The following is a 14,740-nucleotide window of genomic DNA, read 5'->3' as shown; positions in this document are numbered from 1 at the left end:
GGAAACCAGTAGAAAGACCTCCTGTTGGTTTTATAGTCTTAGTTTTAGCAGCAGTATTCTAGGATTATAATTATACAGAGTGGAACATGTGGTTGGTTTGTTAAATTTGTGATGTTTCAAAATTTGTGACAATTTCACAGGTTTACTGGGTCCTATGATAGATCAGAGAGTCAGGGCGGTAGATGGAAAAGCTTTGAGGTCAGTCCAGCAGGGAGGTGGGTTTCAGGGTAGGGTGGCATGCCCTGGGTTTGATCCTGGAGATGCCACCATATAGCCTCAATTTCTGACTGGGAAAATATAAAAATAATACATTATAGGATTATTGTGAGACTTGAATGAAGTTGCATGTTAGATATCTAGAACAATGGTTCAATAAATGTTACTTCTCTTTCCTTCTTTTCCTAAAAAAGATGTGGATTTTTTTGTCAATTTATATATATATATTTGCAATTTTTTCTTATAATTTTTCTCTTCTAGATTGCTATAATTTTAATTCTCCTACTCTTTGCCTAACCCCAGGACATAAAGAAAACAAATTTAAAACTATATCTCTATATATGATCCTCAAACTGAGCTTTCTCAGTGTGGAATTCTATTTTATAGTAACTATTCTGGACTATTCCGATGAGGCTTCTTCAGGACAGTGTAGTATAAACCTAATAAATCATTTCCATCAACAAAATGGAATATCCCAATTAAACTTGAGAAATATTAAATATACTGCTTTATTCAGAGTTGTTTTGCATTGCATTTGTCAGTGCTTATTTCTCCTGAGCCAAAAATAACTCTTTAGTAAAACTCATATTTCTTTTAGAAAAAAACGTATTTTTTATTGATTTCAGAGAGGAAGGGAGAGGGAGAGAGAGAGATAGGAACATCAATGATGAGAGAGAATCATCGATCGGCTGCCTCCTGCACACACACACACACCCATTCTCTGCCCCCCACCTCCCCCGGAGATGGAGCCCGCAATGTGGGCATGTGCCCTTACCGGGAATCAAACCATGACCTCCTGGTTCATAGGTCAAGCCATCCCGATTGGGCCCCATATTTCTTTGTATCCTATTTCTAGGCATAGAGAATTGCTGTGACATGCTTTATCTCAGCATTTAATTCTATTATTCTATTCTCTTTTCCCCACTGAACATTTAGAGCTCATTTTCAATTCTCCCCACACTTATTAAGTCTCCTAGAATCTTAATTGTGCTCAAGTCACAGACACTGATTTTTGCTTTTGGGAAAGATTACTTAGATGCTAAGGGACAGAAAAACTCCAGGATTCCTTTTCCTCACCATCCAAATCCTGTGTTTTTATTTTTATTTTAAAATCTCGTGCTGTCTTAATCTTACCACTCGGACATGGGAATGTGTTTATTTGAGCTCGGTGGTCGGCAAACTGCGGCCCCTTGAGTGTGGCTCTTCCACAAAATACCACGTGCGGGCGCGCACGTACAGTGCGATTGAAACTTCGAGGCCACACTCAAGGGGCCAAAGAGCCGCACGTGGCTCGCGAGCCGCAGTTTGCCGACCTCTGTCTGATAGAGGATGCATTCAAAATAGGTGGCCCCATAATTTATATTCCAAACCCAGACCCTTCCCTTCAGAGAATGAAAGGGGTAACTCACTGGGACCTGTGTTACCCTCAGTATAACCAAACTGCCCACTAAAAAAGGGGAAAGAAGAAAAATATGGGAGAAGGTTTATCATCCACTTGTTAATTAAGCACCAGCAAGACACAGGCCCAGTTTCCTGGGCAGTAAGGAAGGTTCTGAACTGTAGGCATTTAGGGATGAGGTGGGGAGAGGAGAGTGTGGGCCTAAAAATAGAAGCAGGTAGTGAGGTGCAGTGTCAGCACCGAGCCTGGGGCCAGGAGTCTCTGGTACTCCTTGTCCTGGCTCTGGCGTGGTGACACATTCCTGGGAGTTGGGATGGAGTCCTGGGGGAGCCTGCCAGCTTCTTTGGGAAGCCTCCTGACACTGCTGGGTCCCCCTCCCCTCTTCTCTGCCTGCCCAGTCCCAGGAGTCTCACAGGCAGGCATGGCAGGAATGTTGGCAGGCCAAGGGTGGGAAGGAGCTGCTCAGAGTGGGGAGCGGGAGCTGGTAAGAACTCAAGCAAAGGTGACAGTTTTCCACCAGGGCTGTGCCTAGGTGTCCCCGATTCTGTGTCAGAATTCTATTTTTGGCAGCTCCTCTCCGCCTCTTCCAGGCCTCAGTTCCTGGGACTCTGGATCCCTGGGGTGGCAGATAGTTCAAAATTGGGCGACCCCGAGCCTAGAAGAATCTTCACACACACGCTCCAGATGTAGGGCTAAACTCACTGTGTCACACTGGCCCTGCCCATTGGCGCACTTTTTTTTTAATGCTTCTCAAATTTTCTAATGCACAATTTAAGGCTTTATGGTAGTCAGTGCGCTAGCCTCCACCCCCTTCCCTTAACTCTTTGTCACCTCTCACCCAGGGAACCTTCTTGTAGTACTAGTACATTTTCCCTTGTCACCTCTCACCCTGTCACTCTATAGTACATTTTCTTTCAGGTGTCCTAGTTTTAGAAGAAAAAAATCAATTTCAATCTTTCTCTCTCAAGATGTTTATGGTTTCACACATGGCCCAGTTTTCCCCCATAAAGTGCTCATCTCTAGTGTCAGAAATTTTGTTCTAGGAAATAGTAAGGAATAGACTACCCTCCCCCGTCACTCCATCTTGACACCGGGGCGGCTCACCATGCTTGCTTTTCAATTTTCCATGATTTATTTGGGTGGTTGTAAAATATCACATGCTTTGCAGACATTTCACTGTAAGGCTGATAAGTCCGCTTCCTGGGCTAATATGAAAACAGTGCTGAGCATTCTGTCAAACTTTAAAATTGTGTTTAAGGACCCTTTGGGATCCAATGGCCATGTTAAAATAAATTATATTTGTGTATTTATTTGGTAAACTGGAACATTTGACCACAGGTCTCTTTACTAGTAATGATGATTTATAATATCATGTTTCACAAACCGCCCTACTGCGTTGCTCTCACTGTTCACATGGAGATGTGAAATGTCTCCTTGCCAGTCTCTCCTTGCCCTTTCTGTTTTCTTCCTTCCTAAATGGCCAGCAGAAGGAGGCTTTTGAAAAAAAAAGTGGGTTACAAAGCTGGAAACTTTGAGGCTGCATCTGACAGGGGGAATAGTAGTGATTTATGATGTCTTTAAAGTTGGCAGGTAACCTTGTAGCATTATTAGACTAGGATGGAGCTCAGATAACTCCTCTGACTGGAAGAATATTGTGGAAGAGGATGCTATTTATAGCGACACGCATTGGATTTATCTTACTTGTTGGGTTAGTGTCTGTGTAATGTCCACAAAGGCAAGACTAAATCCTATGCCCTATTCCTTTAACCTTTTCTGTGTTTCAAGAATTGATTGGAGATTTTTACTTTCTTTGATACATAGTTGCTTTGATTAGACTTCATTAACAAAATAAAATAAGTATTTTGCTTACTCTGGGAAGTCATTTGGTAGATTAAGAAATGTGATTTTTCCACCTCTTTTTTTGGATAAATTGTTTTTGTCAAATTATTTTGCTTATTAAAAATACTGGGGGAAGAAAAGTAGTGGTACCAGAGAAGGAAGAGTACAAAGGATGATTCACCTTTTATTTAAGGCTGGCCACTGCTGACCACGCCTAATTTAGAAGTGAATCATTGACAGAAAGTTCTACACAGTTCGAGGCAGGGCTTTGTACTATATCCTTGTGAAGGTCTAAATAGAGCATACAGTATCAGGTTTCTAAATCTCTGTCTTGGAGCCAATTTTATATCTTTTCTAAACAGTGAAACTTATTTCTAGATGACTGTGACTGTTGACAAGGTCAAGGCAAAGGCACTGTATGATGAAAAAAATGTATTTTTAATAACAAATCTTAAGAATTTATTATGTGTATTATACAGAGATTTTAAATGTCTGTGTTTATAATACAAATAAATTATAATACAAATAAACTTATTGTAAGTTTTATTTTATATTTTAATCCTCACCTGAGGATATGCGTATTGATTTTAGAGAGAGGGGAAGAGAGAGAGAGGAACATCTTTGTGAGAGAGAACATTGTTGGTTGCCTTCTTTATGTGCCCTGACTGGGCATCGAACCCACAAACGTTTGGTATATGGATGATGCAACCAACTGAACCACACCAGCCAGGGCATAACTTCTCACTTTTAAAATGATTTAACTGGAAGAAATAATTTAAAAATTACTTATTTAAAATAGATCAAATTAAATAATGTTATTAATATTTTTATATTTATTAATCACCTAATACATTTGACTTTTAAAGTCCAATTATGCATAGATACTTTTTGTAAGCTGTCTTCACCATTTTTAGGAAGTGGCTGGTTTACTAAATAAACAGTGTATTTGGCTCCATATAGGTAAAAAACCAAAACTGTGTAGTCCCTGCCTTCTAGAGGTTTTAAATTCAAAGCTGAATTTATATTTACATCACCGGTACAGTATTATGGGTTAGAAAAGCCCAAAAGTCCGAATTCCAGTTTTGACTCTGTTATGGACTAGTCATGTGACCCGCCTAGACAAATTACCTAATGGGTCTGAGTTGGTTTTCTCCTGTGCACACAGGGCATGGTATTGCCTGCCTTATAACCTGACTCACAAGTTGAGTTGAGCTGATGCTTTAGGAAGTGATCAGTAATTTAGGTGTCTGAACGCAGATATTAGGTGGCAGAGAGGCAAAATTGCCAGGAAAAGAGCCTGGAGTTGAACCATTAGGGCTGCGGTTACATTTGTACCAAATGCTACTTCACCACAAGCCAGTTTACCTTTATAAGCTTTTATTTTCTAATCTGTATAAAAATGGTATACTAATACCACTCACAGAATTGCTGTAAAAATTAAATGAGATAATATGTGAAAGTACCTGGTACACATAAATAATCAATTAGTGTTTCTTTGACCTTACTTTTGATTAAAAAAAAAATTCTTCTAGAAGGTTATCTCCCCAGTTCCTTCCCTCTCACAGTACTTTACTGGAAGTGGGAGCCATATGTACACTGTGTATAGCTAAGAGGGATGAGTGGGTGCCCCAGCCTGTGACTGTAACTGAAGAATGGTTTGAGTTCTAGAAGTTCCTTGATACAACGCATTTATCAAATATTTTTGGGAGTCATGTTGGATAAGACACACAGAGCTTTAGGGAAGAGTTTTGAGTAACACAAGTCTGCCACTGTGGCTTGGCTAAAGTTACTTCCTCTGTTCAACATTCAGAGTAAATGGGTAACCTTTTCCCCCAATAATGATTTTGTTCTTAGTTTCAGGTTGTTTTTAATTCCTGATGTTTTAAGGGTAATTAACCAGACAGAGGTAAGATAAATTTTTTTCGTTTTTTGAGAAAAAGTCTTTGAGACCTAGATAATAAAAACAGCCCAGATAAAAACCATGGTCATTAACAAAGGAAATATAATCCAAGTGGTTTTCTTGGGTATAAAGATGTGGTATTAACTTCTGATGAAAGTATGGCTTAGTTAATTACCAGGTTTATTATTATTACTAGAGGCCCGGTGCACAAAAACTTGTGCACTTGGGGGGTCCCTCAGCCTGGCCTGTGCCCTCTCGCAGTCTGGGACCCCTCAGGGGATGTCCACCTGCCGGCTTAGGCCCGCTTCTTGAGGGAACAGGCCTAAGCTGGCAGTCAGACAACCCTCTGGCAGCCCAGGAGCCCTTGGGGATGTCCACTTGCCAGCAGGGAGCAGGCCTAAGCTGCAATCAGACATCCTTAGTGCTGCTGAGGAGGCGGGAGAGGCTCCTGCCACCACCTCTGTGCTGGCACCTGTCAGCCTGGCTTGTGGCTGAGCAGAACTTCCCCTGTGGGAGCGCACTGACCACCAGGGGGCAGCTCCTGCATTGAGCATCTGCCTCCTGGTGGACAGTGTGTGTCATAGTGACCAGTCATTCCCAGTCTTTCTGCTGTTAGGGTCAATTTGCATATTACCCTTTTATTATATAGGATTATGCACTTTCTTTTCTTTGTTTTCTATAATGACATTGGCTGATATTTCTATAATGCTTATTTTAGAAAATGTAAAAAGGTAGCAAGGTTCTTGGGGGTAGATTGAGATGTAGGAAAGTAGTATTAAAATATTTAGTAACACTGCTGTTTCAGATAACCACAAGAGGTAACTGTTCCAGTTGCTTATACTTAAAATCATATCCACAAATAATGTAATATAAGCAATGCCAGCTACACAAACCCATCATTTCTTCCAGAGATTTTTGGAACATGTGGAATCTTGGGCCAACCCAGTTCCTGTTTAAGGAAAGCATTAAACAAAAGAAAGTTAAAAATGAACTTCCTGGAGTTTTAGAAATGAATTTTGATGTGTTTTTGAGACATTTGTAATCTGTTTGTGGTTAATGGACTCTACACATTAATTCAGACTTTTATCATCCTAGCCATATTGAGTTTCAAGGATGAATAACCATAACTGTGAGAAGAACTATATAGCAGCAATTGGTATATAAAGGCATGGTAAGATTACTGTCTATGAATTATCTTCAACAACAATAAAAATTGAAGGATAATGTAATTTATGGGGGGAAATGAAATTTATTCTGGTTGTGACATTAAAAAGCAGAAAAATCTGTTATCTTTAGGAAAAGTAATGCAATTTAAGAAGCTGGTAAGTGTAGGTATATTATTCAAGAAGCACCTGTATTCCAGGAATAATAACAATAACTTTTATATAGAACTTTTTAGTTTAAATAGCACTTTTAGATACACCTGGCCAGCGTGGCTCAGTAGTTGAGCATTGACCTATGAACCAGGAGGTCACAGTTTGATTCCTGGTCAGGGCACATACCCGGGGTTGTTGGCTCGATCTCCAGTAGGGGGCATGTAGGAGGCAGCCTATCAATGATTCTCTCTCATTATTGATGTTTCTCTCTCTCTCTCTACCTTCCTCTCTGAAATCAATAAAATATTTTTTAAAAAGTATCTCAATTTTTACATTTATTATATGTTGAAATTATATTTTGGGTGTGTGGTATTATATAATTGAGGAAATTAGATTAGTTTCATTTATTTACTTTTGTTAATGTGATTGTTCAAACATTGACTTATGTGGCTTGCGTGACACTTCTATTGGGCATTGCTTGTCTAGAAAATTGAGCAGTCATGAGTACTCCATCTCTCCTATGAATATTGACAATGATGGTGGTACAACACCAAATAAACAGTAGATACCCCAGAAGATGTTAAACATTACAGTTTATAATGAAAAACCTTAGAAAGGTTTATCTAATGGATAGATATTTTTCCTTATATGACACCTTGCCTTGAGAGTACTACATCTTATCTAGTATACATATACTCTGGAAGCAAATATTTCTTAAAGGAACATTGATAATATAACTGCCTCACTTTATTTTTTCTTGTTATTTTTAAAAAATATTTTACCATTGCCCTAACTGGTTTGGCTCAGCAGATGGACCGTCGGCCTGTGGACTGAAGGGTCCCGGGTTCGATTCTGGTCAAGGGCGTGTACCTGGGTTGCGGGCACATCCCCGGTAGGGGGCGTGCAGGAGGCAGCTGAATCGATGTTTCTCTCTCATCGATGTTTCTAACTCTGTATCCCTCTCCCTCTCCCTTCCTCTCTGTAAAAAATCAATAAAATATATTTTAAAAATATTTTACCATTAAGCATTTATAATTGTTAATTGTATAAAATCATAATTTTCTCATCTACAAAATGAGGATAATACAACTGAGGACACAGGTATGTTGTATTCAATGAGATAAGTGAATGTGTACTGTGAATGCCATTGGGATATAATCTGAGCAGGGCACTGTTAGACATTCTAGGAGGGAGGAAGATGACCAGGTTCTCATCTCTCTCAGAGTGAGAGTGACAAATATGTGTTACAGCAACTGGACTTCAAGGCAAGGCGACTCAGACACTGCAGTGAGCTACGAGATTTAAATGATGTGAGGAAAGTGGAAAGCATGATCGATTCCACCTGGGCAGTCACATTTGAACAGAGTGTCAATGGACGAGGGCATAGGGATGGATGGGCAGACAGGCATTTTAGATTTTGGATGGAAGGAAATGGATGAAAGCAGGAAAGTTTACAATATGTATTTGAGTTTCCTTTGGTTTAAATATTCATGGATTTTAATAAATGACAACTGGCTCATGTTGCCTCGTGGTACCGCAGTGGAGCATCTGCCAGCCAGGCAGTGCCTTGCCTATGGGGACTGGTCATACTCCTCTTTGTACATCAAGAGTGCAGCTCAGAACCTGGCAAAGGCAGGGGCCCCAAGTGGTGAGTAGATGAATGCAACATTTAGAACGTGGTGTTTCACTTTCTTATTTTTTAGTTCAAAATACAGTACAGAGGATGTGTTTGAATTTCTAGATCTTTATCACATACTTACAGATAGATTTGCTGATAGTTGTGCATTGCGGTTGTGTGAGTGTTAGGTTTTTATTCTCCCGTGAAGAGCTGATCTGAAGCCATGGAGCTTTATTTACCTGCTGCTGCTGAGGGCTGGCTCTTACTCCACCTCCCAGGGGCCGTTACATTCCTGCAACACAGCTTCCCCTGGAGCTCCATTCCATGAAGGGTATAGCTGGCTCCACTCCTTCCTCCAGAAAAAAATGACACCTTCCCTGCCAACTGTTGGCTACCTGGAATGGAGCATTATTTTGCAGGGGAGAGAGCACAGTGGAAAAGGGGTATACCTACAGGAAATCTAATTGCTCTGCAGTGAAGCATGTGAAAAATGGAAAGAAAGGAAGCAGCTTACGAATTAGAATTTCATTTTGTGTGCAATTTCCTTTTTAGGTCTCTCCCCCCGCTCTGTTAAATTATCAGTATGTTTTAATGTCTTGTTTCCTGTCTACCTGGTAATTTGCTTTTATATTAGTGGTGTTTTGGATCCATTATGAATACCATGAACAGATTCATGGGAAAAGAACAAGGAGAAAACCAGGTTTATTTCTTTACTAGAGGCCCAGTGCACAAAAATTTGTGCACTCGGGGGGAAGGGGGGGTCCCTCAGCCCGGCCTGTGGCCTCTCGTAGTCTGGGACCCCTCGGGAGATAACGCCCTGCTGACTTAGGCCTGCTCCCGGGTGGCAGAGGGCAGGCCCAAACCCTAGGTGCAGCCCCTGGTCGGGCTCAGAGCAGGGCTGAATGGGGTGTTGGGGCACTGCCCCCTGTCATGCACAGAGCAGGGCGGATCGGGAGGTTGTGATGCCACCCCCAGTCACGCTCAGGGTAGGGCCGATTGGGGGGTTGGGGCACCGCCCCCTGTCACACTCAAGGCAGGGTCGATGGGGAGGTTGCGGCGCCACCCCCTGTCATACACAGAGCAGGGCCCATCAGGGGTGTTGGGGCTCCTTACCCTGTCACGCACGGAGCAGGGTCGGTCGATCAGGGGGTTGGGGAGCTCCCCCCTGTCACGCACAGAGCAGGGCCGATCAGGGGGTTGGGGCGCCACCACTCTCACACTCAGGGCAGGGCCGATGGGGAGGTTATGGCTCTTCCCTGTCACACACACAGCAGGGCCCGTGGGGCGGGTGGGCGGGCTGGGGCGCCGTACCCTGTCACACACAGAGCAGGGCCGATCAGGGGGTTGGGGCGCCACACCCTGTCACACACAGAGCAGGGCGGATCAGGGGGTTGTGGCCCCGTCCCCTGTCACACACAGAGCTGCAGGGCGATCAGGGGGTTTGGGCGCTGCCCCCTGTCACGCTGATCCCGGTGCTGGGAGGCCTCTCGGCTCCGCTGATCCCGGTGCTGGAAGGCATATTACCCTTTTTTTTTCTTTTTTTAATATATCTTTATTGATTAAGATATTACATATGTGTCCTTGTCCCCACGTTACCCTCTACCCCCCCCCCCCTCGCTCGTGCCTTCACCCCCCCCCCCCGCCGTTGTCCGTGTCCATTGGTTAGGCCTATATGCCTGCATGTAAGTCCTTTGGTTGATCTTTCCCCCTTTCCCCCACCCTCCCCTCCCCTCCCTCCAAAGCCCGACAGTCCAATCAATGCCTCTCCGTCTCTGGATCAGTCCTTGTTCATCAGTTTATGTTGTTTATTATATTCCACAAATGAGTGAGATCATGTGGTATTTATCCGCTCTCCAGTTCCATCCATGCTGTGGCAAATGGTAAGAGTTCCTTTTTCTTCTTCCTCTTCTTAAAGAATACCTTTCAGCATTTCATATAATGCTGGTTTGGTGGTGATGAACTCCTTTAGCTTTTTCTTATCCGTGAAGCTCTTTATCTGACCTTCTATTCTGAATGATAGCTTTGCTGGATAAAGTAATCTTGGTTGCAGGTTCTTGCTATTCATCACTTTGAATATTTCTTGCCACTCTCTTCTGGCCTGCATGGTTTCTGTTGAGAAATCAGCTGACAGTTGTATGGGTACTCCCTTGTAGGTAACTGACTGTCTTTCTCTTGCTGCTTTTAAGATTCTCTCTTTATCTTTTGCTCTTGGCATTTTAATTATGATGTGTCTTGGTGTGGTCCTCTTTGGATTCCTTTTGTTTGGGGTTCTCTGCGCTTCCTGGACTTGTAAGTCTATTTCTTTCACCAGGTGGGGGAAGTTTTCTGTCATTATTTCTTCAAATAGGTTTTCAATATCTTGCCCTCTCTCTTCTTCTGGTACCCCTATAATTCTGATGTTGGTACGCTTGAAGTTGTCCCAGAGGCTCCTTACACTATCTTCATATTTTTGGAATCTCTTTTCTTTTTTCTTTTTCAGTTGGGTATTTTTTGTTTCTTTGTATTTCAAATCTTTGACTTGATTCTTGGGATCCTCTTGTCTGCTCTTGGATCTCTGTAAATTATTCTTTATTTCAGTCAGTGTATGCTTAATTTCTAGTTGGTCCTTTTTCATGTCTTCCATGGTCTCACTATACTTATTGAGGGACTCATTAAATTTATCGTCGGTTTCCATAAAATTCTTGAAAAACCTTATAAACGTGGCCTTGAACTCTATATCCAGTCGTTTGCTTTCCTCCGTTTCTGCCATTTGTGACCTGTTTCTTTGTCTCCGCATTTTGGCTGCTTCCCTGTGTTGATAGAATGGCTTTGTGTGCTAGGTGTCCTGTAGGGCCCAGTGGCTCAGCCTCCCCAGTTACCTGAGGTGGACACTCTTGGTGCCTTGGTTGTTGTAAGCTCACGGGGAGGAATTGACCTCCAGGCCAATTGGCAGTGAGAATTAGCTGTGTCTATGGTGGGAGAACTTCTGTGCTGAAGACACCCTTCTGGGGCAAGACTTGCTTCAGTGGGGCTTTGGTGCTCACTGAGACTGCACCCTGAGTGTGTCCCTTATGGATCTGAGGAGTTGTGATCTGGATGGTCCCCCTCTGACCACTGGGTACAGTGGCTCTTGGATCTAAGGATGTGCTAATTTAGCCTCTGCCTGAGGTTACACAGCAGGAACTATGAAGAGAACTGCAGATTCCCCTTCCTTTTTTTGGCGTTTGGAAGTGCCCTGATGATGCTCAGCTGTGTAGCAATGCAAGCTGCTGTGGGGCCTTGGGCCTTCTTTTGGAAGCTCTGGGTCTATCTGGCCCGGCTGCGGTTAGATAATTACAGGTTGCAAATGGCCGGGGCATTCATATGCAAAAGCCTCTGCTGCAGCCTGGGCGGGGCGGGGTCTCAAGGAATCAAAGGGCGGAGCAGGCAGCTATGGCGGAGCCTCAGCCCCGCCCTAAGGAGTCGTGAGTCCCAGTGTCCCGGCAATGGCTGCAAGCACCTCTGAGGGAAAGCTGCCCTCAAGCTCGCCCGCTGCCAGAGAGACCAGTTTCTCCCCGTATGAGTCCTGGTTCCCCAGAGACTTCCCGGAGCCAGATTTCAGAGCCGTGGGGAGCTTGTGTCTCCCTCCGGATTCAAAAAGACAGCCGCGTCCTCAGGTGCCAGACCCTTTCCACGCGAGCCCCCGTACCTCTGCACTCCACCTCCGCAGCTCCTCTGGCTCTCAGTGTGCTTTTCTTTCCTTCTAGTTGTAGAATTTACACTCAGCCAGCTCTCCTGTAGTTCTGGATGAGTCCGGCTTGTGTTTTTGATGCATTTATCAATTGTTGTGGGAAGCAGCAATTTCCCGGTGTTTATCTATGCCGCCATCTTAGTTTCTCCGCATATTACCCTTTTACTATATAGGGTAGAGGCCTGGTGCATGGGTGGGGCTGGCTGGTTTGCCCTGAAGGGTGTCCCGGATCAGGGTGGGGGTCCCCACTGGGGTGCCTGGCCAGTCTGGGTGAGGGGCTGAGGGCTGTTTTCAGGCTGGCAGGTGATGGAAGCTCCCAACCGCTCCTTTTTTTCTTTTTTTAATTCTGGGCCAGCTTTAGCTCTGAGGCTCCAGCTCTTAGGCCTCCACTGCTGAAAGTAGGTGTCTGGTTTGTTTCGGTTCGAAACAATGTATAACTCCACCTCTGACTCCAGCTCGGAGATCCCAGCTCGCTGAAAGCTGGTTTTTGGGGTTTTGTTTAGCTTCTATATTTGTTAAAATGTTTCAAACTGCAGGCTCAGAGGCCGGCAAGGCAGGCGGGGAACGTTGGTTTCCTCCGTCACTGAAGCAAGCAAGCCTCCTGTTAGTTTCAAGCTGCCTGGCTGCCGGCCGCCATCTTGGCTGACAGTTAATTTGCATATCTCGCTGATTAGCCAATGGGAAGGGTAGGGGTCGTACGCCAATTACCATGTTTCTCTTTTATTAGATAGGATTCTCATCATTTTGAGAAAGGAAGTCAGGAAAAGCTGTTTGCTATGCATACTCCTTTCACCCTCCACCCATGATTAATGATCTTTGTTAGTGGACTAATTAAACCATTGATTTTACCATTAGAATAGGAAATATGACCCATTCTTGTCTTGAATGACTTTTTTTCCTGTGAATAATACAATTTTTACAGTAGGGAACATTTGCAAAAACTTACTAACTTCAAAGTCAAATATATTATGTCCTCCATGAGAACACAAAGGGTTAAATTTAAAGGCCAACCAGTTAGCACAGCTCATAGACTTGGATGAAAAGAGGAAAGGGTGGGGGCAGTAGTTTTCCTTGTAGGCTTTTATTTGGTACCTTGCGGGCCTCTTCCCCTGTCCTCATCACTAGCTTCTTTCACACACCTCTGAAGTTTGGTCAGAGCTGTGCAGGCCACGCTGGACTTTTAATTGTATAGCAGCGGGAGCTGTTTCTATTCAGATACATTTTGATGTGGCTTAAAAAGCAATTTAATAAGTAGTATTTATACCATGTCTGAGATTCACGAGGCTTCTGAGATTTATGGCTATGTTAAGGCTGAAGGTTCCAGTGGGAATTAGGAATGGTGTGAAACTTAGAACTATAGGGAGAAGGTTTGAGCAAGGCTCTGGGATGAAAGGACTAACAATATTTTGTGGCAAATATTACTTAATAAAAAGTTAAGCCCTGGCCAGTGTGGATCAGTGGGTTGAGTGTCGTCCCATGCATCAGGGGGTTGCCAGTTAAATTTAGGGTTAGAGCACATGCCCAGGTGGTGGGGGGGCATGCTGGAAGCAGCCGATCGATCCATGTTGTGCTCACATCGATGTTTCTTTCTCTCTGTCCCTCTCCCTCTTTTTCTAAAAATTAAAAACATTTTTCATTTAGCCATTTTGGTATAAAACTGTTCTGTTAAAATGTCCTTCTTCGGTTTGGTACATTATTTCTAAACCAAGGCCATGTTTTCAATCCTCCTTGTCCTCTTCCATAGTTTTGTATTTGGGCCCACAAATTACCCAAAGGATGGTTGACGAACTTAAGAATAGCACTGCAGATTTCAGTAAAATGAATCCTATTTTTGAAGGAAAATGAGGTCAAATAAAAACTTGATCATTGTAAGAAGTGCCTTTAAAATCTCCACACAGCTTTGCAGTGTGGCGTCCTATGCGTCAGGAGGTTGCCAGTTAAATTTAGGGTTAGGGCACATGTTCTAGTTTTTTATTCTGCCTCTACCATCCTGTGACTTTGGCAAGCTGCATTACACACCCCAGAATTCAGTTTCCTCTTTTTTAAAATTAAGGAATTGGATTAATCTGTAAGGTTCATTTTAGACATTTTTATTTTAGCCCCTCATTCACTAATTAAATTTCTTTTCTCAAGCACTGTAATGTAAAATAAAGTTTTCCTCATTAACATTTTGTTACCAGTTTTTAAAAATAGTCTTGCATGTATTTTCATTGTGGTATAGATAGCATGACCTGACTTTTGGGAACACAACCTTTGATTTCAGCACTGTCAATGGGAGGTGATCGAAGATTAAACCACTTTGAAATTGGCAAGGCCTGAACTCAATCTTGATTGACAAGTACTGGCTTAGTGACTTAAGGCAAATTATTTACTCTTACTAAGACTCAATTTCCTCATCTGTAATATGGAGATGATAATGTATTTGTAAAGTTATTGTGAGCATTAAAGCAGATAATGGATGTAATTTACCTAGCACAGAGTCTGGTTTATGGGGAACAATAAAAAGTACCTAATATTGTTGATATGACCTTTTTTCAAAATTGTTTTTTTTCCCAATTACCGTTTACATTTAATGTTATTTTGTATTCGTTTCAGGTGTAGTTAGACAATCCCATACCCTACAAAGTGTTCCCTTGAAATTTCCAGCACCTGACCACGCTATTGACAATATTTCCTACCCTGTACTTTATTGATGTAACTAACCTCTTATGTCATAAATCAGGGACTATGTCATTCAAATATT

At 42.8% G+C, this 14,740-nt stretch overlaps 1 protein-coding gene across 2 annotated transcripts in view; it reads left to right on the top strand.

The window, feature by feature from the left end:
* GIPC2 (GIPC PDZ domain containing family member 2) overlaps positions 1-14,740 on the top strand; it is a 75,429-nt gene that overhangs the window by 14,163 nt on the left and 46,526 nt on the right. The window lies entirely within an intron of this gene.

Source organism: Myotis daubentonii, chromosome 3, assembly GCF_963259705.1.
Source record: "Myotis daubentonii chromosome 3, mMyoDau2.1, whole genome shotgun sequence".
NCBI lineage: Eukaryota > Metazoa > Chordata > Mammalia > Chiroptera > Vespertilionidae > Myotis > Myotis daubentonii.
The sequence above is the reverse complement of the archived record's forward strand: the minus strand, read 5'-3'. Positions and strand labels throughout refer to the sequence as shown.